The 26354-nt window shown below is 39.0% G+C and overlaps 2 non-coding genes across 2 annotated transcripts; both read left to right on the top strand.

The window, feature by feature from the left end:
* The first annotated feature begins 12594 nt into the window (after window positions 1–12594).
* Window positions 12595–12698, top strand: LOC148574479 (small nucleolar RNA R71). Its single transcript, XR_015906140.1, has one exon. It is a non-coding gene; the product is annotated as a small nucleolar RNA R71 (small nucleolar RNA).
* A 10623-nt stretch (window positions 12699–23321) lies between these two features.
* On the top strand, window positions 23322–23429 carry LOC148574478 (small nucleolar RNA R71). Its single transcript, XR_015906536.1, has one exon. It is a non-coding gene; the product is annotated as a small nucleolar RNA R71 (small nucleolar RNA).
* The last annotated feature ends 2925 nt before the right edge of the window (window positions 23430–26354 follow it).

The raw sequence follows: 26354 nt of genomic DNA, 5'->3' as shown, positions 1-26354 counted from the left end.
TTTTAACTAAGTAGGAAAAATCATTTAAGCATATAGTTGCATTCATATGCATAGGTTGCATTGCATTACATGAGTCTTACTTTTCCCTACTCATTTACTTTATCTCCTTAAGCTAAGCATGAGGACATGCTAATGTTTAAGTGTGGGGAGGTTGATAAACCACTATTTTATGGTTTATCTTGTGTTTAATTAAGTGGTTTTTATCAAGTCTTCACCCACTTATTCATATGATTTGCATGATTTTATAATCCCTTCCTAGTATTGTTTTATGATTGAAAACTTGCTTCCTAGAGATCTTTAATTAGTATATTTTAATTCTCCTTTATACCATTCGATGCCGTGATCCGTGTGTTAAGTGTTTCAGGCTTTATAGGGCAGGAATGGCTTAGAAAATGGAGAGGGAGCTTGCAAAAATGAAAGGAACATAAGAAACGAAGGAGATGATCAGCGAGCACTAATGCACGTGCATGACTCACACAAGCGCGCGGAATGGAGGAAATTGCAGCGACGTGGGCACGTGCCTGACGCGTACGCGTGCCTGACGTGTACACGTGCCTGACGCGTACGCGTGGAATGGAGTTCTGCAAGATGACACGCATGCATGGACGACGCGTACGCATGACAAGGAAATTCACCAAATGACGCGCACGTGTGACTGACGCGTATGCGTGACCTGCGCGATCTGCAAAATTAACAAAAAACACTGGGGGCGATTTCAGGCCGCGTTTTGACCCATTTTTCGGCCCAGAAACACAGAATAAAGCCAGGGAACATGCAGAGACTCGACACATACGGAGATACACATTCACATATTCTCATTAGAATAGTTTTTAGGTTTTAGATCTGAAACTAGAGAGAAAATTACTCTTCCTCTAGTTTCTCTTTACATTCTTAGTTTATTGCTTTTATTTTTGGATACTGAATAGTCATTACCTCCGTTGAAGATACTATTCTAGTTTATTTCCTTACTTACTCTTTTATTTATTCCATATTCTTAATTCTTGTTTAGAGTGGTAATTGGATTATTTTCATGGATTGTTAATGCAAAGGATTACTTTTACTTTTGATTTAAATTCCAATCCTTATTTTATTTGATATATTATGTCTTCTTATATTTTTCTGAGTGTTATATTCATGTCAATGGAGTAGATTCCCTACACGACATGGGGGTTGATTAAAATGAGACACTTGAGTTGGAAGGCTTAAGTGATGGTTAAATTGGAAGTTGTTGGCTAGTTCTGTATTTACTAACGCTAGACCTTCCCAAGGGAGAGGACTAGGATTTACGAATAAGAGTTAGCTCAATCACTTTACTTTCCTTCATTTAGTAAGGGTTAACTAAGTGAAAAACAACAACCTTTTTGATACTACACTTAAGAGATCCCAACAAGAATAGAACTTCCGTTTAATCATTCCCCCAGTCAAGGCTTTTTATTTAGAATATTATAAATCTCTTTTAATTTTCATTGCACTAAATTACAATTGTTTATTTTTTGTTATTCAACTCTCAAAATTCTCGGAAAACTCCTGATTAATAACTTAGCACCCTTTCTAGCAACTCGTTGGGAGACGACCTGGGACTCATACTCCCAGTATTTTTATTCTAAACTTTTTGTGACAACCTTTCTAAATTGATGAGGCAGATTTTTGCTGGTTAAGAGCTATACTCGCAACGCTATTCTATTATATTATAATCTCTTAATTGGTCTAACTTCTGCCGCTCGTCAATCATCTAGATTCTAAGTTCCTAAGGATGCCAACATCTATGAGTTTCAATGGATAGTGAGATGCCAAAACTATTCAGAAGCAAAATGCTACTATGTCCCGCTCATCTGATTTTAACTAAGCTTCATTTGAAACCAAGAAATTTATTGTATCTTAATTTTCTTTTCCATCCTACTGTGTTTTTAGTTGCTTGGGGACAAGCAATGGTTTAAGTTTAGTGTTGTGATGAGCGGATATTTTATATGCTTTTTGACATCATTTTCATATAGTTTTTAGTAGTTTTTGTTTATTTTTTATTGATTTTTTATAGGTTTTAGTGTTAAATTCATATTTTTGGATTCTACTATGAGTTTTTGTGTTTTTGGGCAATTTCAGGTATTTTCTGGCTGAAATTGAGGAGTTGGAGCAGAAGTCTGATTCAGAGACAGAGAAAGCACTACAGATGCTGTCCAAATCTGACCTACCTACATTTGGAAGAGCTTTTCTAGAGCTATAGGAGTCCAAATGGAGCGTTCACAATGGCTATGGAAAGCTTACTTCCAGAGATTTCCAGAAATATATAATAGTCCATGCTTTGCTTCAGATTAGAAGGCCCAAAACTGGCGTTCAACGCCAGCCATCTAACTAGTTCTGGTGTCTAGCGCCAGAAAGGGATTCCAAGCTGGAGTCCAACACCCAAAAAGGTGTAAAGACTGGAGTTCAATACCCAAAGGAGCCTAAGCACGTGGATCTCATCAAAGCTCAGCCCAAACAATCACTAAGTGGGCCCCAGAAGTGGATTTTAGCACTAAATAGACTGTTTTACCCTTACTAGTCATCTATTTAGTATTTAAGGGATTTTATTTATGTAATTTAGAGATCTTTAGACAACATCAAACTTTTTACACTATTTCCGAGTTTTACTTTGTTTTTTTACTTCAGTATGAGTTTCTACACCTCCTAAGTTGAGGGGAGGAGCCCTGTTGAGTCCTATGAATTAATAAAAGTATTTTTGTTTCTTTTTCGATCTGTGTTTGATCTATCTCTAAGATGTATATCCGATCTTCAACGTGGTGAATAGGATGATCTTACCAATTAGCTCTGTTCATCACATTAAGATGAACGTGCCTGACAAACACCCGCATCTACTTGGGTTCGTGTGAATACTTGGCCGGAAAGCACGAGCCAACAGCTATGTTTATACATCTCTCAGATGGTTAATCTACGACTTTGTTGGGGACTTCTCGAGACACCAGTTCAGCCAATTTTTGGGGAGATTAGGGTCTCCATGGTATAAGCTAGAATCCAAAGAAGCAGCATTCTCTGATCCGGAAGATTTGACCTTGTCTGTGGCATTTAGAGTATGATCGCCAAGAGAATGGACTGTACGCGCTTCACCCTCAAGTATAGATGGATCCACACTAAACCTGGGGTTCAGATCTAGAGGAGTATTGGCAGCTGCTCAAACCAGTGTCAATCACTTACATCCTGCCATAGAAAAAGATCATTCACAAGCAAGGAAGACAGTAATACCAGAGTTCATTCAGAAAGACAAAGCAACTTCTACTCTCAACTCTATTCCTATCCTTATTTCAACTTAACATCCAAGCATTTATGACATATAATCATTCAAAGTTTACATAAACTCTCTGATTCCACCTGACTAAGACCTGCAAGACAACCATTGCTTGCTTCAAGCCACAATCCTCGTGGGATCGACCCTGACTCGCTCAGGTATTACTTGGACGACCCAGTGCACTTGCTGGTACTGCTGCTGTATGAACAGTGTGGTGTTTGCGTACACGCGCACCACACATCCATGAGAGCACAGGAAGGAATTTTACTGTAAGGGGTGAAATTTTGAGCCCCTACCATTCTCCGTAAAGGCGCTATCCGTCAAGCTAATGACGATAAAGAAGCGCTTGTTGGGAGGCAACCCAACCATGAGTAGAGTATTTTCTGTTTTCTTTCTTTTAGTTTGTTTTCATTTGAGTCTTGTTGGTTTATAGTTATTTCCTTTTCTTTCTAATGGTTGTGATTATGTACAGTACTTAGAACAGAAACAGAAGCAGGAAAAAAGGACGAACAGAACACCCTGGGAAAACCCCTAGCTAGCGTTGAACGCCACCCAGGGGGCATCTTGGGCGTTCAAACACCCTATAGGGAGCAGATACCTGGCGTTGAATGCCAGGAAGGGAGTCCCTGGGCGTTCAAATGACCCATGGGGAGCAGAAGCTGGCGTTGAACGCCACACAGGGGGTACCCTGGGCGTTCAACGCCCACAAGGGGGTAGGGACTTTGAATTCCCTAGTCTCTTAGGACCAGTGGGTCCCACAAATTCCATACCTACCCCACCTTCTTCTCTCTCCTACTTTCTCTCTTCCCCACACACACTCTTCCCTATACACCCTCAACCAATCACATTCCATCACCTTTTTCTCTTCCCAAAATCCTTCATCACTTCCATCCATCAATTCCCACCAACCACACCCACTTCAAATTCAAACCTTTCTCACCCATTCACCCCCTCATAACTGAAAATTCTAACCCTGCCACCCCTATAAATACCCTTTCATTCCTCTCTTCTCCTCACACCTAAATAATATCTTCCTCCTCCCTTATACACTCTACACACTCTAACCCCTCCAACACACACCTCATACACACTAGTCCCCACTTGGCTGAAACCCGCTCTCTCTTTATCTCTATTATTCTCTTCTCTTTCTACTCTCTTCTTCCCTTTTGTTCTTATTTGCTCGAGGACGAGCAAAGCTTTTAAATTTGGTGTTGGAAAAGCCTTGCTTTTTGCTTTCTATTCACACCCATGACACCCAAAATGGGAGAATCCTCTAGAAAGAGGAAAGGAAAAGCCATTGCCTCCACTTCCGAACCATGGAAAATGGAGAGATTCATCACCAAGACTCATCAAGATCACTTCTATGAAGTAGTGGCAAAGAAAAATTGATCCCCGAGGTCCCTTTTAGGCTAAAAAAGAATGAGTACCCGGAAATCTAACAAGAAATCCAGAAAAGAGGTTGGGAAGTTTTAACTAATTCTATCCCGGAAGTTGGAATCTTAATGGTGCAAGAGTTTTATGCCAATGCTTGGGTCACCAAAAAGCATGACACTAGTGTGAACCCACATCCCAAAAATTGGCGCACCATGGTCCGAGGGCAGCTCTTGGATTTCACCCCGAAAAGTGTAAGGTTACCGCTCCAATTACCATTTATGCAAGGAGACCCATACCCTTACACTAGAAGAGTCAATTTTGATCAGAGGCTGGACCAAGTCCTTTCAGACATCTGTGTGGAATGAGCTCAGTGGAAGAGGGATGCCCAAGGCAAGCCTGCCCAACTAAGAAGGCTTGACCTCAAGCCTGTAGCTAGAGGATGGTTAGAATTCATCCAACGCTCTATCATCTCTACTAGAAATCGGTCTGAAATGACCATTGACAGAGCCATAATGATTCATTGCATCATGCTTGGGAATGAGGTAAAGGTACATGAGGTGATACTTCAAGAGCTGTACAAGGTGGCAGAAAAGCCCTCTACCCAAGCAAGGCTGGCATTTCCCCATCTTATTTGTCACTTATGCAATTCAGCTGCGATAGTCATAGAAGGAGATGTCCCCATTAAGGAGGACAAGCCCATCATTAAAAGAAGGATGGAGCATGTAAGAGAGCCTGCATAAGAGCCTGTGCAGCCACCTCCAAAAATCTCTGAGATGCCTCAAGGGATGTATTTTCCTCCTAGAGACTACTCAGATCAACTGAACACCTCTCTGGGGGAATTGAGTTCCAACATGGATCAACTGAGGTTGGAACACCAAAAACAGTCCACCATCCTTCATGAAATAAGAGAAGATCAAAGATCCTTAAGGGAAGAGCAACTAAGACAAGGGCAAGACACAGAGGAGCTTAAACGCTCCATTGGACCCACTAGAGGAAGCGGTAGCCGTCGTCACTAAGGTGGTCACGCTCCATTACCCCCTTGCTTATGTTATTTTTTCTGTTCTTCCAATGTGTTTTATCCTATTGTCTGTTTCCTGTTTCTAAGTGCATGATCATCTTTTTATCTTGTCTTAAGCTATGAAATATCCAATGTATCTCTCACCATACTTAAAAGAAAAAATTATTTGAAAAAGAAAAGTGAGATACATAAACTTAAGTTATATAATAAGAATAGTCCAATTGTTTGATGTGGTGGCCTTGCTTTTTACTTTCTGAATGCATGAATTAACTGTGCATACTTGATAGTAATGTTAAGAAGGTTGACTCTTGAAAGAATGACGAAAAAAGAGAAGTATTATTGGTAATCTAAAAAATCCAAAAAAATTAATTCTTGAAGCAAGAAAAAACAGCAAAAAGAATGACGAAAGAAAAAGAGAAAGAAAAATCAAAAAAAAGAGAGAAAAAAAAAGGAAAAAAAAAGAAAAAGAAAAAGTCAATAGCTCTTAAAACTAAAAGGCAAGAGCAAGGATCCAAGGTTTTGAGCATCAATGGTTATGAGGGTCTAAAGAAACCAATTCTTGGCCTAAAAAGTTCAAATGAGCTGCTTCCCCTAACTAAATGCTTGTGGTGTGAATGTGTCAAGTGAAAAGCTTGAGACTGAGCAGTTAAAGTCGTGATTCCAAAAGCAAAAGAGTGTGCCTAAGAACTCTGGGTACCACTGTCTGGAGATTCTAGAAAAGCTGAATCACAATCCAATTGGGTTCACCCAGTTAAGTGCTGATGCGCATAAACTTGTTATGCTACGATTTAGGAAATTGCACGATCGGCAAAATTCCTTCCGGCAAGTGCACCGGTTATCGTCAAGTAAAAACTCACAATAGAGTGAGGTCGAATCCCACAAGGATTGGTTGAGTGAGCAATTCGGATTGAAAGTGTGTTCTAGTTGAGCGGAATCAAGATTTAGATGAGAATTGCGGAATGTAAAATTGGCGGGAAACGTAAATGACAAGAAATTGAAATGACAAGGAATTTAAATGGCGGAATCTTAAATTGCATGAATTAAAGAGCAGAAGCTAAATTGCTGAAAATTAAAAGGGAGTGGGGGTGATTGCATGAATTGAGTTGCAAAATGTAAAAGAAAGTGGAAATCAGAAATGAGGAATTCATTGGGTGTTAGGAGATATTGAGATCTCCGAATCAAAACATGTATATCTCTTCCTCAACCAATGCGTTCATTAAATTTTGCTTGGCAATCTTATATGATTGGATCCCAATCCCTTGGCTCACCAATTCTCTCTAAAAAACAAACAAATTCCCAATCCCTTGGTTTAAATGTTCATAAGAAGAGATGATGCTCGATCACTGATTATACCACACAGTTTCATGAACCACAATTTGGTAGGATTACATGTCACAATATCCATCCAAACCCCAATCCAATTCACTGTGAGAAAGCTTCTCTAGCATGAATCCTCCATTCCTTTCCCAAGGTTCCGAAGGATTCCAATTATGGGTAGTTTCTTTCCCAAGACAACTACCCAATGGAATTAGAACGAGAAGCTTTCTAACAAAATTCAAGAGAAAAGATTGAAGAAGAAGATAAACTATTATTGATTCATTGAATTACAATAGAGCTCCCTAACCCAATGAAAGGGGTTTAGTGAGTCATAGCTCTGAATTCAATTACAAAGATATGAAAACTAGCTAAAATCAAAAGGTAAAGACCCCTTCTCACTTAAATTCTATCCTATTTATACACTTTCTATATTGAGCTTCTGTTGTGCTTCTTGGGCTTTGAGGCCTCTCCCTGCTTTCCTTTTGCCTTGGGTTTATGATCCATAATCTTGATGAGGTTGCTGATCCAAATTCTGTAACATTCATTGAGCCAACTTAGTGATAATCAAATAATGACACATGACTCAATAAATTGAAATTTCAAACTCATCAATCCTTCAGGCCCAATCCCATAAACCATGATATTCAATTGGGTTTCACACCAGAGTAAGTTTAAGTTAATGTTTGTGCTCAAAGACTAACTTAAACCGAAATATTTTTGGCCCAGAAACCTTTTCCAAGAGTGGCGTTTAAGTTGCAGTTTAAGCTTAAACTGCAGCTTAAACGCCAGACATTTCCAGTGAGGCCTTTTGTAGAAGCACGTTTAAGCTTCAGTTTAAGGTTAAACTGAAGCTTAAACGTGGAAATGGAAGAAGGCAGCCCTGGAGAGTCATGTAGTCGAACACGTTTAAGCTTCAGTTTAAGGTTAAACTGAAGCTTAAACGTGGAGATAGGAAGGGCAGCCCTGGAGGTCGAACACGTTTAACCTCCAGTTTAAGGTTAAACTGGAGGTTAAACGTGGAAATGGAAGGAGGCATCCTGGAGGTCGAACACGTTTAACCTCCAGTTTAAGGTTAAACTGGAGGTTAAACGTGGAAGCTTAGAAGGGTAGCCCTGGAGGAGTCGAACACGTTTAAGCTCCAGTTTGAGGTCAAACTGGAGCTTAAACGTAGAAATGGAGAGAGCAACCCTGGAGGGGAAAACTTGGTCGAACACGTTTAAGCTCCAGTTTGAGGTCAAACTGGAGCTTAAACGTGGAAATGGCTCCCTGGTGCTTTTCCCATTCTGGCGTTTAACCTCCAGTTTAAGGTTAAACTGGAGGTTAAACGTGGACTCCTTCCTGAGTGGCATTCTCAATTCTGGCGTTTAACCTCCAGTTTGAGGTTAAACTGGAGGTTAAACGTGGAAATGCTTCTTTGGTGAGTCTTTCATTCTGGCGTTTAACCTCCAGTTTAAGGTTAAACTGGAGGTTAAACTTCAATTCCAGCATTTCTTAGCCTTCATGATTCTGGCGTTTAAGCTCCAGTTTAGGCTTAAACTGGAACTTAAACTCCACATGTGATATTCAAGCTTCCTTTATTGATTTTGTTGCTTCCTTGCTTAGCCTCTTCTTCCCTGAAATCATCCAAACAATTGCATCAAAGTCTTGCAAAATTTCATGAGAAATCTTCCATTCATAGCATTCAAGTAATATAACTAAAACTCATGGAATTTGCATAAAAATCATACTGTTTGGATGGCTCATTGCTTTGTTCTTCATTTAACCATTTTTGGTTACTTTAAGCTCAAGAAAATGCATAAAACAACTAAAACTAACAGAAAAATGCTAGTGAAACTAGCCTAAGATGCCTTGGCATCACAACACCAAACTTAATACTTGCTTGTCCCTAAGCAAGTCCTGAGTTATTTGAGAAGAAAGTATGAGACAAAAAGCAATTACATTGGCTATATTAGCAAGCATTTGAAGTTCATCAGAAGGGTTTTATGCAGAAAGTTGCAGCATCACTTTTTCATACTTATCAGGTAAGATTATCACTTTTTCATTGCATCCATCAAACACTGCTATGGCCTCTTGTTATTCTTATGTCTTTGGCACTTTTCTCTTCTTTGTTTTTCTTTTCTTTTTCTTAGAGCTCCTTTGCTCCTTGTTTGCTTAGTGTCATGTGTTGCACAAGCCTTTGGCGTTTTCTTTTTCTTATCAGTGCACTACACATCTCCACTTTAGGCATTTTAGTTCACATTTCTTCTTGAGACATTGGTGCCCAGCACCTCTTTGTGTGACTAAATGTTTTGTATTTAGGTTGCTCTTGATAATGGACTTTTGGTTGATAATCCCGGGTTAGTTAACCCAAGTTACCAAGTGTTGAAACACTCCTCAGAACCTATTCATCCAAGCATATCCTTAATACATAAACACCACAGGCATTTGTCTCAGAAGTTCAAACCATTGGTGCCTAGCTTATTTTCTCAATTTTTCTGCTTTTTGGTTGCCTTTTTCATTGGCTTTTTCTTCTTCTTTTTCTTTCTTTTTCATGGCCAAAGACATTTATTCATCAAGATCCATAGACAGTTTTCAATTTCTACATAAAAATGATAATTCTACACTCTATTTCCAGTGATGTGACTTAACAATCAAGCATGCATACCACCACTTAATTCTACTTGATTTGTTACTAATTGAGCCAAGTCACTTTTGTTCAAACTTTTCTTTTATTTTTGGAAACAGAACAAGCATGGCAAGCATTTGTTTAAGATGGTGAAGTTATATCCAAATATCTAGGCATTCACTTTATTCAAAGCAATAAACAGACAGATATACTAAATACTTCACATTCCAGAAAGATTCAACATTCACAGTTTAAACCAGAACAAGCATGCTTTTGTTTGCCCTTTTTAAAGAATTATCAAGGAACAATACCACCTTGTGAAATTCCTTTTTCTCTTTGTTGCTAGGAAACAATTTGATTTCTCCTTCTTCTCCTAAATGTTGCTTCATGCTTTAAGATCCTTGTTTCCTTTCCTGCAAAGAGTGATGAAGTTGCTTGCTTCTCAAGCACTTGAGTGGTTAGCTCAACTATGTGTGGGTAAGTATCTGAGTCTTAAGTTGGTGTGTGAACACCAAACTTAGTCTCCCACTTACTTCTCTGTGCTTTGAATCCTTGAGTTCTCTTTGGAATGAAGTTGCTGCTAAGGGTTTTAAGCATTTCTGTGACTGCTTAGAATGGTTGTTCCTTTCATATAATTCAAAGGTTGTTGTGTTCAGTTGATCTTTATGGTGGAACACCAAACTTAGAGTCACACATTCCCCTTTGAATTATTGATCCACGAATTCATTGTTTGGTGTGAAACACCAAACTTAATTCTTTGCAATGCATAGAAACTCTTTCACCCTTTTTATTGAAACAAATAAAAGAAACAGCAAAAGGGTATCACCTCAGGTTGGGTTGCCTCCCAACAAGCGCTTCTTTAACGTCATTAGCTTGACGGTTGTCCCTTGTTAGGGTGGATTGTAGTGCTTGACGTCTTCTCCTCTCACTATGCAAACGTCCCCACTTGATTCCTTCATGACCTCTAAATGTTCCATAGAAAGAACTTTCCTGATTGTGAACACTTGAGGGTGCTGGGAAGGAATTGTTTTGAGGCCAGGTGGGATTGGCAGATAATGACTTGATATCACTTTGTCTCCCGGAGAGAAACCTTCAGTGGGAATTTTCTTGTTTCTCCACCCTCTTGGCAATTTCTTTACAATTCTTCCCTTTCTCTTGAAGCTTTCTTCATTGACCCTTATGTCGGGAGGATCCTTCTGATCTGTTTCTATTGATTCTTGTGGCTTTAACTCTTGCAATTCTTGTTTGCTTTCCAAGGACTGTTTCAGAGTTTCAGCTGCCGGATTGCTTTCCTCCAAACACAGATGGCTACTCTCATCCTTAGGCTTTTCATGTTCTGGTTCAGGCTCAGATGCAGGTTTGAAAACATTGAAAATGAGTTGTTCATCATGTATTCTCAAAATTAGCTCTCCTTGTTCTACATCTATGAGTGCTCTAGCAGTGGCTAGAAATGGCCTCCCCAGAATGATGGGGTGTAGGTAGCTTTCCTCCATGTCCAAAATGACAAAGTCTGTGGGGAAAAAATAATTTCCCACTTTCACCAGCACATTCTCAACTACCCCTTCAGCTTGCTTCTGAGTTTTGTCAGCCAGTTGTATGATTACATCAGTGGATCTCACCTCATTCAGTTGTAGCCTCTTCATAAGAGTTAGAGGCATCACATTTATGCTAGCTCCTAGATCACAGAATCCTCTATCAATTTTTGTTTCTCCTATGATGCAAGGAATATGAAAACTTCCTGGGTCTGTTTTCTTAGAGACTGTGTCCTTCTTGATGAGAGCACTGCATTCTTTGTTCATTGTTACCGTTTGTCCTCCCTTCAAAACTCTTTTCTTGCTCAACAATTCCTTTAAATACTTGATGTGTGTAGGCATTTGATGGAGAATCTCAAGAAAGGGAATATTGACATGGAGAGACTTAAATGTCTCTAAAAACCTTGAATAGGTTCTCCCCTTTTCACTTCTTCCTAACCTCTGAGGAAATGGTGCTTTTGGTTGGTATATTTCCAGCGTGCCTTTTTGCAGTTCCTTGGCTTGCTCAGTTTCACTTTCCTGCTTAGCTTCCTCCACACCTTCCTTCAAGATTTCTGGCTCCTGTTTTGAGGGTCTTATTCCTTCTTCTTCCTTCAATATGGTGATGGCCTTGCATTCTTCCCATCTCACTCTCTTTTGTTCCCCTTTTGGATTCTTTTCTGTGTCACTAGGGAACACTGCAGTTGATTTGGGGGCCTGCTGAGATAGCTCTCCTACTTGAGACTCCATCCTCTTGAGTTTTTCACCATGGTTCCTTAAGGTAGCTCTCACATCATCCCTGAAGCTTTTCAATTCGGTTATGTCTTGACTCATGGTTGCCATCATTCCTTCTATCCGGTTTAATTGATCTTGAAATTGTTGGTTCGGATTAGGTTGGGTAGGTTGATTATTTTGGCCATGATATGGTGGTTGGGAGTAAGTGTTTTGTGTGGCTTGGTATGATCTTTGGTTGGAGTTTTGGTATGTGGGATTGTTATGTGGGTTGTGGTTGTAAGGTTTGTGGTTTTGTGGTTGGGTTTGTTGGTTCCCCCACCCAAAGTTTGGGTGATTTTTCCATCCTGGGTTGTAAGTGTTGGAGTGTGGATCATATGATTGTCTTTGTTGGTTTCCCACATAGTTGGCCTCATCCCAATCACCTCCTTCATTGCTTACTTCCTCTTGATCTTGTGTGTGTATTGCAGCCACTTGCTTTGTTTCTAATTGCCTGGTAAGCTCTGCTAGTTGCTTGGCAAACACTTTGTTTTGGGCTAGAATTGTATCAACATGGTTCAGCTCCATGACTCCCTTAGTGTTGTGCCTCTCTGATGCATAGTAGTACTCATTCTCAGCCACTGTCTCAATCACTTCAATGGCTTCTTCCACAGTCTTTTTCCTGTTCAATGAACCTCCTGATGAATGGTCTACAGCCTTCCTTGATTCATAAGAGAGTCCATCATAGAAAATATGCAATTGCACCCAGTCATGGAACATGTCTGGTGGGCATTTCCTTGTCAAATCCTTGAATCTCTCCCATGCCTCGTAGAGAGTTTCACCATCTTGTTGTCTAAAAGTCTGAACCTCAGATCGAAGCCTATTGACCTTTTGTGGGGGGTAGAAACGTGCCAGAAACTTGCTTTCCACCTCATCCCATGTTGTTAGACTTCCCCTTGGGAATGATTCCAGCCACTTAGCTGCTTTGTCCCTAAGTGAAAATGGGAACAAAAGCAGTTTATAGGCATCTTCCTGGACTCCATTGGACTTCACAGTGTCACAAATTCTCAGGAATTTTGTGAGATGTTGGTTGGGATCTTCATTAGCACTCCCACCAAATGAACAATGATTCTCCACAAGTGATATTAGCTGTGGTTTGAGCTCAAAATTGTTGGCCTGAATGGGTGGTTTCTGAATGCTGCTACCACAATTCCCAGAGGTTGGGTTTATGTATGAACTAAGAACCCTCCTCTCAGGAATAGCATTGTTTCCATTAGCTCTCTCATGGTTGTGAACTTCTCTCTCCATGTTGAGGTCTAGAGCTTCCTCAAAATTGTCCTCAGATTCTCCTTCAGATTCCTCTTCTACCAGTACTCTCTTCCCTCTTGCTTCCCTTCTCAGTCTATGAAGGGTCCTCTCTGGTTCGGTATATGGAGGAGTTAATGTCTCTCCTCTCCTACCTGTCATACAAGAACACAGCACAGGCAACAAACAAGTGAAATACTCTTGGTTAATGGAAGAGTATGGTTAGAGCAATTGAGGAATTAATTCAAACAGTTAGTGAGTCAGTGAGTTAGTTGCTTGAATTTAAAGGCATAAAGAAAGAAAGCATGTAACAGAGTGCAGGAATTAGAATTCAACAAGTAACTTATACTGAATTAATCAAAACAAAAAAAAATGCTCAATCTAGTTAACTTCCAATTGGAGAATTGTTAATCGAAAACCAATCCCCGGCAACGGCGCCATAAACTTGATGCGCATAAACTTGTTATGCTACGATTTAGGAAATTGCACGATCGGCAAAATTCCTTCCGGCAAGTGCACCGGTTATCGTCAAGTAAAAACTCACAATAGAGTGAGGTCAAATCCCACAAGGATTGGTTGAGTGAGCAATTCGGATTGAAAGTGTGTTCTAGTTGAGCGGAATCAAGATTTAGATGAGAATTGCGGAATGTAAAATTGGCGGGAAACGTAAATGACAAGAAATTGAAATGACAAGGAATTTAAATGGCGGAATCTTAAATTGCATGAATTAAAGAGAAGAAGCTAAATTGCTGAAAATTAAAAGGGAGTGGGGGTGATTGCATGAATTGAGTTGCAAAATGTAAAAGAAAGTGGAAATCAGAAATGAGGAATTCATTGGGTGTTAGGAGATATTGAGATCTCCGAATCAAAACATGTATATCTCTTCCTCAACCAATGCGTTCATTAAATTTTGCTTGGCAATCTTATATGATTGGATCCCAAACCCTTGGCTCACCAATTCTCTTTAAAAAATAAACAAATTCCCAATCCCTTGGTTTAAATGTTCATAAGAAGAGATGATGCTCGATCACTGATTATACCACACAGTTTCATGAACCACAATTTGGTAGGATTACATGTCACAATATCCATCCAAACCCCAATCCAATTCACTGTGAGAAAGCTTCTCTAGCATGAATCCTCCATTCCTTTCCCAAGGTTCCGAAGGATTCCAATTATGGGTAGTTTCTTTCCCAAGACAACTACCCAATGGAATTAGAACGAGAAGCTTTCTAACAAAATTCAAGAGAAAAGATTGAAGAAGAAGATAAACTATTATTGATTCATTGAATTACAATAGAGCTCCCTAACCCAATGAAAGGGGTTTAGTGAGTCATAGCTCTGAATTCAATTACAAAGATATGAAAACTAGCTAAAATCAAAAGGTAAAGACCCCTTCTCACTTAAATTCTATCCTATTTATACACTTTCTATATTGAGCTTCTGTTGTGCTTCTTGGGCTTTGAGGCCTCTCCCTGCTTTCCTTTTGCCTTGGGTTTATGATCCATAATCTTGATGAGGTTGCTGATCCAAATTCTGTAACATTCATTGAGCCAACTTAGTGATAATCAAATAATGACACATGACTCAATAAATTGAAATTTCAAACTCATCAATCCTTCAGGCCCAATCCCATAAACCATGATATTCAATTGGGTTTCACACCAGAGTAAGTTTAAGTTAATGTTTGTGCTCAAAGACTAACTTAAACCGAAATATTTTTGGCCCAGAAACCTTTTCCAAGAGTGGCGTTTAAGTTGCAGTTTAAGCTTAAACTGCAGCTTAAACGCCAGACATTTCCAGTGAGGCCTTTTGTAGAAGCACGTTTAAGCTTCAGTTTAAGGTTAAACTGAAGCTTAAACGTGGAAATGGAAGAAGGCAGCCCTGGAGAGTCATGTAGTCGAACACGTTTAAGCTTCAGTTTAAGGTTAAACTGAAGCTTAAACGTGGAGATAGGAAGGGCAGCCCTGGAGGTCGAACACGTTTAACCTCCAGTTTAAGGTTAAACTGGAGGTTAAACGTGGAAATGGAAGGAGGCATCCTGGAGGTCGAACACGTTTAACCTCCAGTTTAAGGTTAAACTGGAGGTTAAACGTGGAAGCTTAGAAGGGTAGCCCTGGAGGAGTCGAACACGTTTAAGCTCCAGTTTGAGGTCAAACTGGAGCTTAAACGTGGAAATGGAGAGAGCAACCCTGGAGGGGAAAACTTGGTCGAACACGTTTAAGCTCCAGTTTGAGGTCAAACTGGAGCTTAAACGTGGAAATGGCTCCCTGGTGCTTTTCCCATTCTGGCGTTTAACCTCCAGTTTAAGGTTAAACTGGAGGTTAAACGTGGACTCCTTCCTGAGTGGCATTCTCAATTCTGGCGTTTAACCTCCAGTTTGAGGTTAAACTGGAGGTTAAACGTGGAAATGCTTCTTTGGTGAGTCTTTCATTCTGGCGTTTAACCTCCAGTTTAAGGTTAAACTGGAGGTTAAACTTCAATTCCAGCATTTCTTAGCCTTCATGATTCTGGCGTTTAAGCTCCAGTTTAGGCTTAAACTGGAACTTAAACTCCACATGTGATATTCAAGCTTCCTTTATTGATTTTGTTGCTTCCTTGCTTAGCCTCTTCTTCCCTGAAATCATCCAAACAATTGCATCAAAGTCTTGCAAAATTTCATGAGAAATCTTCCATTCATAGCATTCAAGTAATATAACTAAAACTCATGGAATTTGCATAAAAATCATACTGTTTGGATGGCTCATTGCTTTGTTCTTCATTTAACCATTTTTGGTTACTTTAAGCTCAAGAAAATGCATAAAACAACTAAAACTAACAGAAAAATGCTAGTGAAACTAGCCTAAGATGCCTTGGCATCAAGTGCCTGTGGCGTTTATGTATCTAGTGGTAATATTGGAAAACAAATCGCTTAAGGTCACAGCCAAGCTAAAAAAGAAGATGTGTTCAAGAATCACGAAAAGATGAACTAAGAAACTCAATGATATCATCCGGATTCTGAGTTTCTAAAGATGTCAATACTTCTGAGCTTCAAAGGAAAGTGAGATGCCAAAACTATTCAGAAGTAAATAGCTACTAGCCCCGAAAAGAAGCTGTGTTCAAGAATCAAGAAAATCTGAACTAAGAAAATCAATGATATCATTCGGATTCTGAGTTCCTAAAGATGTCAATACTTCTGAGCTTCAAAGGAAAGTGAGATGCCAAAACTATTTAGAAGTAAATGGCTACTAGCCCCGCTCATAAATTGGAACTGAGCTTCATTGAAAACTCTGAGATCTATTGTCTCCATCTCTTCTTCCTTATCCTACTCTATTTTTGGTTGCTTGGGGACAAGCAACAGTTTAAGTTTGGTATTCTGATGAGCAGATATTTTATACGCTTTTTGGCATTATTTTCATAGAGTTTTTAGTTATGTTTTGTTGAATTTTATTAAGTTTTAGTAGCTTTTAGTGCAAAAATCACTTTTTGGATGCTACTTTGAGTTTTTGTGTTTTTCCTATGTTTTTAGGTGGTTTTTGGGTGATTCTGGCAAGTTTTGGAGAAGTCTGATTCAGAGACAGAGAAAGGACTGCAGATGCTGTCAGATTCTAACCTCTGTGCATTCAAATGAGCATTTCTGGAGCTACAAAGGTTTAATTAACGCGCTTTTAACGGTATTGGAAAGCTAACATCCCAGGATTTCCAGCAATATATAATGGTTTATACTTATCTTTAGAGATGATGGCCCAAAATGGGCGTTAAACGCCCACCTGACCCCCTGTCTGGCGTTTCAACGCCCCAGAAGGAGCGAAACGGCGTTTGGCTGCCCAAAAGAGAGCAAGCCTGGCGTCCAACATCCCAAGAGGAGTCCCAGCATGTGGAGTCATTCCAAGGTCAGCCCAAACACTCACCAAGTGGGCCCAAGAAGTGGATTTTCGCACCAAGAGTCTAGCTTATCTTATTTTTGTAATCTCTAGTTATTAGATTAGTATATATAGAAGAAGATCACTCATGTTTAGGGACTTTTGAATCTTCTTCCACCCTTTTTTTGAACCTTTCACTATTTTTCTGTAAGCTATGAGCAACTAAACCTCATAAGTTAGGGTTAGGAGCTCTCCTGATTCTCATGGATTAATAATATTACTGTTTCTATTTCAATATGCTAGATTCTATTCTCTTATGCATTCTCGTTCTTCATCTTATGAATTGAAGATGAAACATGACATTCATCCTTGTTCTACTTGGGTTCCGTGCGAGTCCCAACTCGAATAGCATTGAGCTAAAGCTAGTGATTGCATTGCAGATTCCAAGAGAGTACCTGGGCAACTTTGGATATGTGACATAAGATCCCGTTGACCGTGGGTTACTGAGGTCTCTGTGGCGCTAAGGATAGAGTCAGAAAAGCAACATTCTCTGATCCAGAAGATCTGACCTTGTCTGTAGTGTTTTGAGTAGGATCGCGAAGGAGAATGGATTGCTTAGTGCTTCATCATCGGCTATAGTGAGAAACCATGAGTTAACTTGATGAGAGGACATGAGTTACTCGGATATGGTGGACTGCTGGTGCACGAAATTGTGATCATCAACAATGGCGCCAAAGACTTGGTGCTTTCAAACGTTAATCACACTTTGTCACAACTTCGCACAACTAACCAGCAAGTGCACTGGGTCGTCCAAGTAATAAACCTTACGTGAGTAAGGGACGATCCCACGGAGACTGTCGGCTTGAAGCAAGCTATGGTCACTTTGTAAATCTCAGTCAGGCGGATTCAAATGGTTATAGAGAATTGATAATTAAAACATAATTAAAATATAAACTAGGATAGAGATATTTATGTAATTCATTGGTGAGAATTTCAGATAAGCGTATAGAGATACTTTCGTTCCTCTTGAACCTCTGCTTTCCTGCTATCTTCATCCAATCATTCCTACTCCTTTTCATGGCAAGCTGTATGTTGGGCATCACCGTTGTCAATGGCTACATCCCGTCCTCTCTGTGAAAATGGTCCAATGCGCTGTCACTGCATGGCTAATCATCTGTCGGTTCTCGATCATACTGGAATAGGATTTACTATCCTTTTGCGTCTGTCACTACGCCCAGCACTCGCGAGTTTGAAGCTCGTCACAGCCATCCCTTCCCAGTTCCTACTCGAAATACCACAGACAAAGTTTAGACTTTCCGGATCTCAGGAATGGCCATCCATGGGTTCTAACTTATACCATGAAAACTCTAATATCTCAGACTCGGTCCCCTGTATTAGATATCTAAGAGATACTCATTCTGTCTCGTCTTCATGTAGAACGGAAGTGGTTGTCAGGCACGCGTTCATAGGTGAGAATGGTGATGAGCGTCACATAATCATCACATTCATCATGTTCTTGGGTGCGAATGAATATCTTAGAATAGGAATAAGCTTGAATTGAATAGAAAAACAGTAGTACTTTGCATTAATACTCAAGGAACAGCAGAGCTCCACACCTTAATCTATGGTGTGTAGAAACTCTACCATTGAAAATACATAAGAACAAAGTCTACACATGGCCAAATGGCCAGCCCCCAAAACGTGATCAAAGGATCAAAAGACAATCCAAAGATTAAAACTAAAGATGTAAATATAATAGTAAAAAGTCCTATTTATACTAAACTAGTTACTAGGGTCTACAAAAATAAGTAAATGATGCAAAAATCCACTTTCGGGCCCACTTGGTGTGTGCTTGGGCTGAGCATTAAGCTTTAATTTGTAGAGACTCTTTTTGGAGTTAAACGCCAGTTTGTAACGTGTTTCTGGCGTTTAACTCTACTTTGCAACCTGTTTCTGGCGTTTGACTCCAGAATAGGGCAGAGAGCTAGCGTTGAACGCCAGTTTGCATCATCTAAAATGAGGCAAAGTATGGACTATTATATATTTCTGGAAAGCCCTGGATGTCTACTTTTCAACGCATTTGAGAGCGCGCCATTTGAATTTTTGTAGCTCCAGAAAATCCACTTCGAGTGCAGGAAGGTCAGAGTCCAACAGCATCTGCAGTCCTTCTTCAGCCTCTGAATCTGATTTTTGCTCAAGTCCCTCAATTTCAGCCAGAAATTTCCTGAAATCACAGAAAAACACAAACTCATAGTAAAGTCTAGAAATGTGATTTTTATTTAAAAACTAATAAAAATATACTAAAAACTAACTAAATTATACTAAAAACTATGTCAAAACAATGCCAAAAAGCGTATAAATTATCCGCTCATCACAACACCAAACTTAAATTGTTGCTTGTCCCCAAGAAACTGAAAATAAAATAGGATAAAAAGAAGAGAATATACTATAAATTCCAAAATATCATTGAAACTTAGCTCCAATCAGATGAGCGGGATTAGTAGCTTTTTGCCTCTTGAATAGTTTTGGCATCTCACTTTATCCATTGAAGTTCAGAAAGATTGGCATCTATAGGAACTCAGAGTTCAGATAATGTTATTGATTCTCCTAGTTCAGTATGTTGATTCTTGAACACAGCTACCTTATGAGTCTTGGCCGTGGTCCTAAGCACTTTGTTTTCCAGTATTACCACCGGATACATAAATGTCACAGACACATAACTGGGTGAACCTTTTCTGATTGTGACTCAGCTTTGCTAAAGTCCCCAATTAGAGGTGTCCAGGGTTCTTATGCACACTCTTCTTTTTGCTTTGGACCTCGACTTTAACCGCTCAATCTCAAGTTTTCACTTGACACCTTCACGCCACAAGCACATGGTTAGGGACAGCTCGGTTTAGCCGCTTAGACCAGGATTTTATTCCTTTAGGCCCTCCTATCCACTGATGCTCAAAGCCTTGGATCCTTTTATTACCCATGCCTTTTGGTTTTAAGGGCTATTGGCTTTTTGCTCTTGACTTTTGGTTTAAAGAGCTTTTGGCTTTTTCTGCTTGCTTTTTCTTTTTCTTTTTCTCTTTTTTTTCGCAAGCTTTTGTATTCACTGCTTTTTCTTGCTTCAAGAATCATTTTTATGATTTTTCAGATTATCAAATAACATGTCTCCTTTTCATCATTCTTTCAAGAGCCAACATATTTAACATTCATAAACAACAATATCAAAAGACATATGCACTGTTCAAGCATTCATTCAGAAAACAAAAAGTATTGTCACCACATCAAAATAATTAAACTAATTTCAAGGATGAATTTGAAATCATGTACTTCTTGTTCTTTTATTTTTGGAACATTTTTCATTTAAGAAATGTGATGGATTCATAGGACATTCATAACTTTAAGGCATAGACACTTAGACACTAGTGATCATGTAATAAGACACAAACATAAATAAACATAAAGCATAGTAAACGAAAAACAGGAAAATAAGAACAAGGAGATTAAGGAACGGGTCCACCTTAGTGAGGGTGGCGTCTTCCTCTTCTTGAAGAACCAGTGGTGCTCTTGAGCTACTCTATGTCTCTTCCTTGCCTTTGTTGCTCCTCCCTTATAGCTCTTTGATCTTCTCTAATCTCATGGAGAATGATGGAGTGCTCTTGGTGCTCCATCCTTAGTTGTCCCATGTTGGAGCTTAATTCTCCTAGGGAGGTGTTGATTTGCTCCCAATACTTTTGTGGAGGGAAGTGCATCCCCTGAGGCATCTCAGGAATTTCATGGTGAGGAATTTCCTCATACTCTTGTTGAGGTCCATGATCTCTTGTTTGCTCCATCCTTTTCTTAGTGATGGACTTTTGAGATGGATCTCTCCATCTCCCATGACTCAGAGATGGAAGCTTTTGCCTTCCCTTTCCTCTTTCTAGAGGTTTCTCTGGCCTTAGGTGTCATAAATGGTTATGGAAAACCAAAAAGCAACGCTTTTACCACACCAAACTTAGAAGGTTTGCTCGTCCTCGAGCAAAAGAAGAGAAGAGGAAGTAGAAGAAGAAGAAAATAGATGAGATGGAGAGGTGTAAGTGGTTCGGCCAAGGGGGTTTTAGGTGGTTATGATGTGTGAAAAGGAAGGAGTGATGGTTTGAATTTGAGTGGGTGGGTGTAGGTGGGTTGTATGAAGGTTTTGGAGGAGTAATGGAGGTGATTGGTGGAGGTTATTTTGGGGAAGAGTATTATGAAAAGGTGTGAAGAGGAGAGAAGAAGAGGTGTGGTAGGTGGGGATCCTGTGGGGTCTACAGATCCAGAGGGGTCAAGGACTTAACATCCCTGCTCTATTTAGGTGTGCAAAACACCCTTGCTGTGCAATCCTGGCGTTTAACGCCAGACTGCTGCCTGTTTTTGGCGTTAAACACCCAAAAGTAGCCTGTTTCTGGCGTTTAACGCCAGGTAAATGCTTGTTTCTGGCGTTAAACACCAGCTTGGTGCTTGTTTCTGGCGTTAAACACTAGAAAGATGCTTGTTTCTGGCGTTTAAATGCCAGAATGCTCCTCCTCCAGGGTGTGCTATTTTTTATGCTGTTTTTCATTTTATTTTTGAATTTTTTTTGTAGTTTTTGTGACTCCACATGATCATCAACCTAATAAAACACAAAATAGAAATAAAAAAAATAAAATAGATATAATTAAATAACATTGGGTTGCCTCCCAACAAGCACTTCTTTAATGTCAATAGCTTGACAGTGAGCACTCATGGAGCCTCACAGATGTTCAGAGCATTATTGGGACCTCCCAACACCAAACTTAGAGTTTGACTGTGGGGGCTTTGGTTGACTCTGCAGTGAGAGAAGCTTTTCATGCTTCCTCTTCATGGTAACAGAAGGAGATCCTTGAGTTTTAAACACAAGGATGTCCTCATTCAGTTGAAGGATCAATTCTTCTCTGTCCACATCAATCACAGCTCTTGCTGTGGCTAAGAAGGGTCTTCCAAGGATGATGGATTCATCCTCATCCTTCCCAGTGTCTAGGATTATGAAATCAGCAGGGATGTAAAGGCCTTCAACCTTTACTAACACGTCCTCTACTAGTCCATAAGCCTGTTTTCTTGAGTTGTCTGTAATCTCTAATGAGATTCTGGCAGCTTGCACCTCAAAGATCCCAAGTTTCTCCATTACAGAGAGTGGCATTAAGTTTATTCCTGACCCCAGGTCGCACAGAGCCTTCTCAAAGGTCATGGTACCTATGTTATAGGGAATTAGGAATTTACTAGGATCCTGTTTCTTTTGAGGTAATTTCTGCCTATCCAATGCATTCAGTTCATTGGTGAGCAAGGGAGGTTCATCTTCACAAGTCTCATTACCAAATAATTTGGCATTCAGCTTCATGATTGCACCAAGGTACTTAGCAACTTGCTCTTCAGTAAGGTCTTCATCCTCTTCAGAGGATGAACACTCATCAGAGCTCATGAAGGGCAGAAGGAGGTTCAATGGAATCTCTATGGTCTCTAGATGAGCCTCAGATTCCTTTGGTTCCTCAAAGAAAAACTCCTTATTGGTCACTGAACGTCCCAGGAGGTCTTCCTCACTGGGATTCACGTCCTCCTCCTCCCTTGTAGGTTCGGCCATGATGGTCAAATCAATGGCCTTGCACTCTCTCTTTGGATTTTCTTCTATATTGCTTGGGAGAGTACTAGGAGGAGTTTTAGTGACTCTTTTACTCAGCTGGCCCACTTGTGCCTCCAAATTTCTAATGGAGGACCTTGTTTCATTCATGAAACTTAAAGTGGCCTTAGATAGATCAGAGACTATATTTGCTAAGCTAGATAGATTCTGCTCAAAATTCTCTGTCTGTTGCTGAGTGGATGATGGAAAAGGCTTGCTATTGCTAAACCTGTTTCTTCCACCATTATTAAAGCCTTGTTGAGGCTTTTGTTGATCTTTCCATGAGAAATTTGGATGATTTCTCCATGAGGGATTATAGGTGTTTCCATAGGGTTCACCCATGTAATTCACCTTTGCTATTGCAGGGTTCTCAGGATCATAAGCTTCTTCTACAGAAGATGCCTCTTGAGTAATGTTGGATGCAGCTTGCATTCTATTCAGACTCTGAGAAATTATATTGACTTGCTGAGTCAATATTTGAGCCAATATGGCAGTCAGAGTATCAATTTCAAGAACTTTCTTCCTTTGAGGTGTCCCATTACTCATAGGATTCCTTTCAGAAGTGTACATGAACTGGTTATTTGCAACCATGTCAATGAGTTCCTGAGCTTCTGCAGGCGTTTTCTTTAGGTGAATGGATCCTCCTGCAGAATGGTCCAATGACATCTTTGATAATTCAGACAGACCATCATAGAATATATCCAGGATGGTCCATTCTGAAAGCATGTCAGAAGGACACTTTTTTGTCAGTTCCTTGTATCTCTCCCAAGCTTCATAGAGGGATTCACCTTCCTTCTGTTTGAAGGTTTGAACATCCACTCTAAGCTTGCTAAGCTTTTGAGGAGGAAAGAACTTGGCTAAGAAAGCCGTGACCAGCTTATCCCAAGAGTTTAGGCTATCCTTAGGTTGAGAGTCCAACCATATTCTAGCTCTGTCTCTTATAGAAAACGGGAAAAGCATAAGCTTGTAGACCTCGTGATCAACCCCATTGGTCTTAACAGTATCACAGATCTGCAAGAATTCAGTTAAGAACTGAAAAGGATCTTCTGATGGAAGTCCATGAAACTTGCAGTTCTGTTGCATCAGAGAAACTAATTGAGGCTTTAGCTCAAAATTGTTTGCTCCAATGGCAGGGATTGAGATGCTTCTTCCATATAAGTTGGAATTTGGTGCAGTAAAGTCATCAAGCATCTTCCTTGCATTGTTATTATTTACGGCCATGTGTCCTTCTTTTTCAAAAATTTCTGTCAGATTTTCTCTAGAGAGTTGTGCTTTGGCTTCCCTTAGCTTCCTCTTCAGAGTCCTTTCAGGTTCAGGATCAGCCTCAACAAGAATGTTCTTATCCTTGTTCCTGCTCATATGAAAAAGAAGAAAACAGAAAAGAAAATATGGAATCCTCTATGTCACAGTATAGAGATTCCTTTATGTGAGTAGAAGAAGATAAGAATAGAAGAAGGAAAAGATAAGAATTCAAACATAGGGGAGAGGAGTAGGTTCGAATTCTTAGATGAAGAGAAGTGTTAGTAAATAAATAAATAATTAGAAAGAGATGAGGGAGAAGAATTTTCGAAAATCATTTGTAAAGAAAAGAAAAATATTTTTGTTTTTAATTTAAATTTAAAATTAAAATTCGAAAATAAAAAAGAAGAAAAATTAAATTAAATTAAAATTTAAAATAATTAGTTAATAAAAAAAGAAATTTTGAAAAAGAGGGAAGGGATTTTCGAAAATTAGAAAAGGAGAGTTAGTTAGGTAGTTTTGAAAAAGATATGAATCAAACAAAAAGATAAGATTAATTGAAAAAGATTTGAAAATCAATTTTGAAAAGATAAGAAGTTAGAAAACAAGTTAGAAAAGATTTTGAAATTAATTTTGAAAAAGATGTGATCGAAACTTATTTTGAAAAAGATTTGAAAAAAAATTAAAAAGATTTGATTTTGAAAATTAAAGTCGATTACTTGACTAACAAGAAACAAAAAGATAGGATTTTTAAATTGAAGATTGAACCTTTCTTACTAGGCAAGTAACAAACTTAAAATTTTTGAATCAATCACATTAATTGTTAGCATTAATTTTGAAAATATGAAATAAAAATCAGAAAAAGATTTTTGAAAATCAATTTGAAATTTTCAAAAATTATGAAAGAGAAATGAAAAAGATTTGACTTTTGAAAAAGATTTGAAAAAGATAGAATTTTTTAAATTGAAAATTTGATTTGACTCAGAAAACAAATAGATTTTAAAAAATTTTGAAAAAGTCAACTCAAATTTTCGAATTTTATGAGTGAAAAGGGGAAAGATATTTTTTTTATTTTTGAATTTTAATGAAGAAAGAGAAAAACATAAAATTGATGCAAAACATGAAAACATTGGATTAAAATAAAAGATGCATGCAAGAACACTATGAGTGTCAAGATGAACACCAAGAACACTTTGAATATCAAGATGAACACCAAGAACTTATTTTTGAAAATTTTGAAGAAAAGAAGAACATGCTAGACACCAAACTTAGAAATTTTCAAACTTTAGACACTAACAAATTGAAAATGCATATGAAAAACAAGAAAAGACACAAAACAAGAAATTTTAAAGATCAAACAAGAAGACTTACCAAGAACAACTTGAAAATCATGAAGAATGCAATGCATGGATTTTCAAAAATTTTTATGAAATTAAAAAGATGCAATTGACACCAAACCTAAAAATTGACACAAGACTTAAACAAGAAACACAAAATTTTGGTTTTTATGATTTTATAAAAAAAATTTTGGTATTTTTGAAAATTATTTTGGGAAAAACAAAAAAGAAGAAAGTTTTTTTTTGTATTATTTTCGAAAATAAGAAATAAAAAGCTTAAAAATAAAATAAAATTACCTAATCTGAGCAACAAGATGAACCGTTAGTTGTTCAAACTCGAACAATCCCCGGCAACGGCGCCAAAAACTTGGTGCACGAAATTGTGATCATCAACAATGGCGCCAAAGACTTGGTGCTCTCAAACGTGAATCACACTTTGTCACAACTTTGCACAACTAACCAGCAAGTGCATTGGGTCGTCTAAGTAATAAACCTTACGTGAGTAAGGGTCGATCCCACGGGGACTGTCGGCTTGAAGCAAGCTATGGTCACTTTGTAAATCTCAGTCAGGCGGATTCAAATGGTTATAGAGAATTGATAATTAAAACATAATTAAAATATAAACTAGGATAGAGATACTTATGTAATTCATTGGTGAGAATTTCAGATAAGCGTATAGAGATGCTTTCGTTCCTCCTGAACCTCTGCTTTCCTGCTGTCTTCATCCAATCATTCCCACTCCTTTTCATGGCAAGCTGTATGTTGGGCATCACCGTTGTCAATGGCTACATCCTGTCCTCTCTGTGAAAATGGTCCAATGCGCTGTCACTGCATGGCTAATCATCTGCTGGTTCTCGATCATACTGGAATAGGATTTACTATCCTTTTGCATCTGTCACTACGCCCAACACTCGCGAGTTTGAAGCTCGTCACAACCATCGCTTCCCAGATCCTACTTGGAATACCACAGACAAGGTTTAGACTTTGCGGATCTCAGGAATGGCCATCCATGGGTTCTAACTTATACCATGAAGACTCTAATATCTCGGACTTGGTCTCCTGTATTAGATATCTAAGAGATACTCATTCTGTCTCGTCTTCATGTAGAACGGAAGTGGTTGTTAGGCACGCATTCATAGGTGAGAATGGTGGTGAGCGTCACATAATCATCACATTC

This window comes from Arachis ipaensis, chromosome B2, assembly GCF_059453495.1.
Source record: "Arachis ipaensis isolate K30076 ecotype BB chromosome B2, ASM5945349v1, whole genome shotgun sequence".
Lineage (NCBI taxonomy): Eukaryota > Viridiplantae > Streptophyta > Magnoliopsida > Fabales > Fabaceae > Arachis > Arachis ipaensis.
The sequence above is the reverse complement of the archived record's forward strand: the minus strand, read 5'-3'. Positions and strand labels throughout refer to the sequence as shown.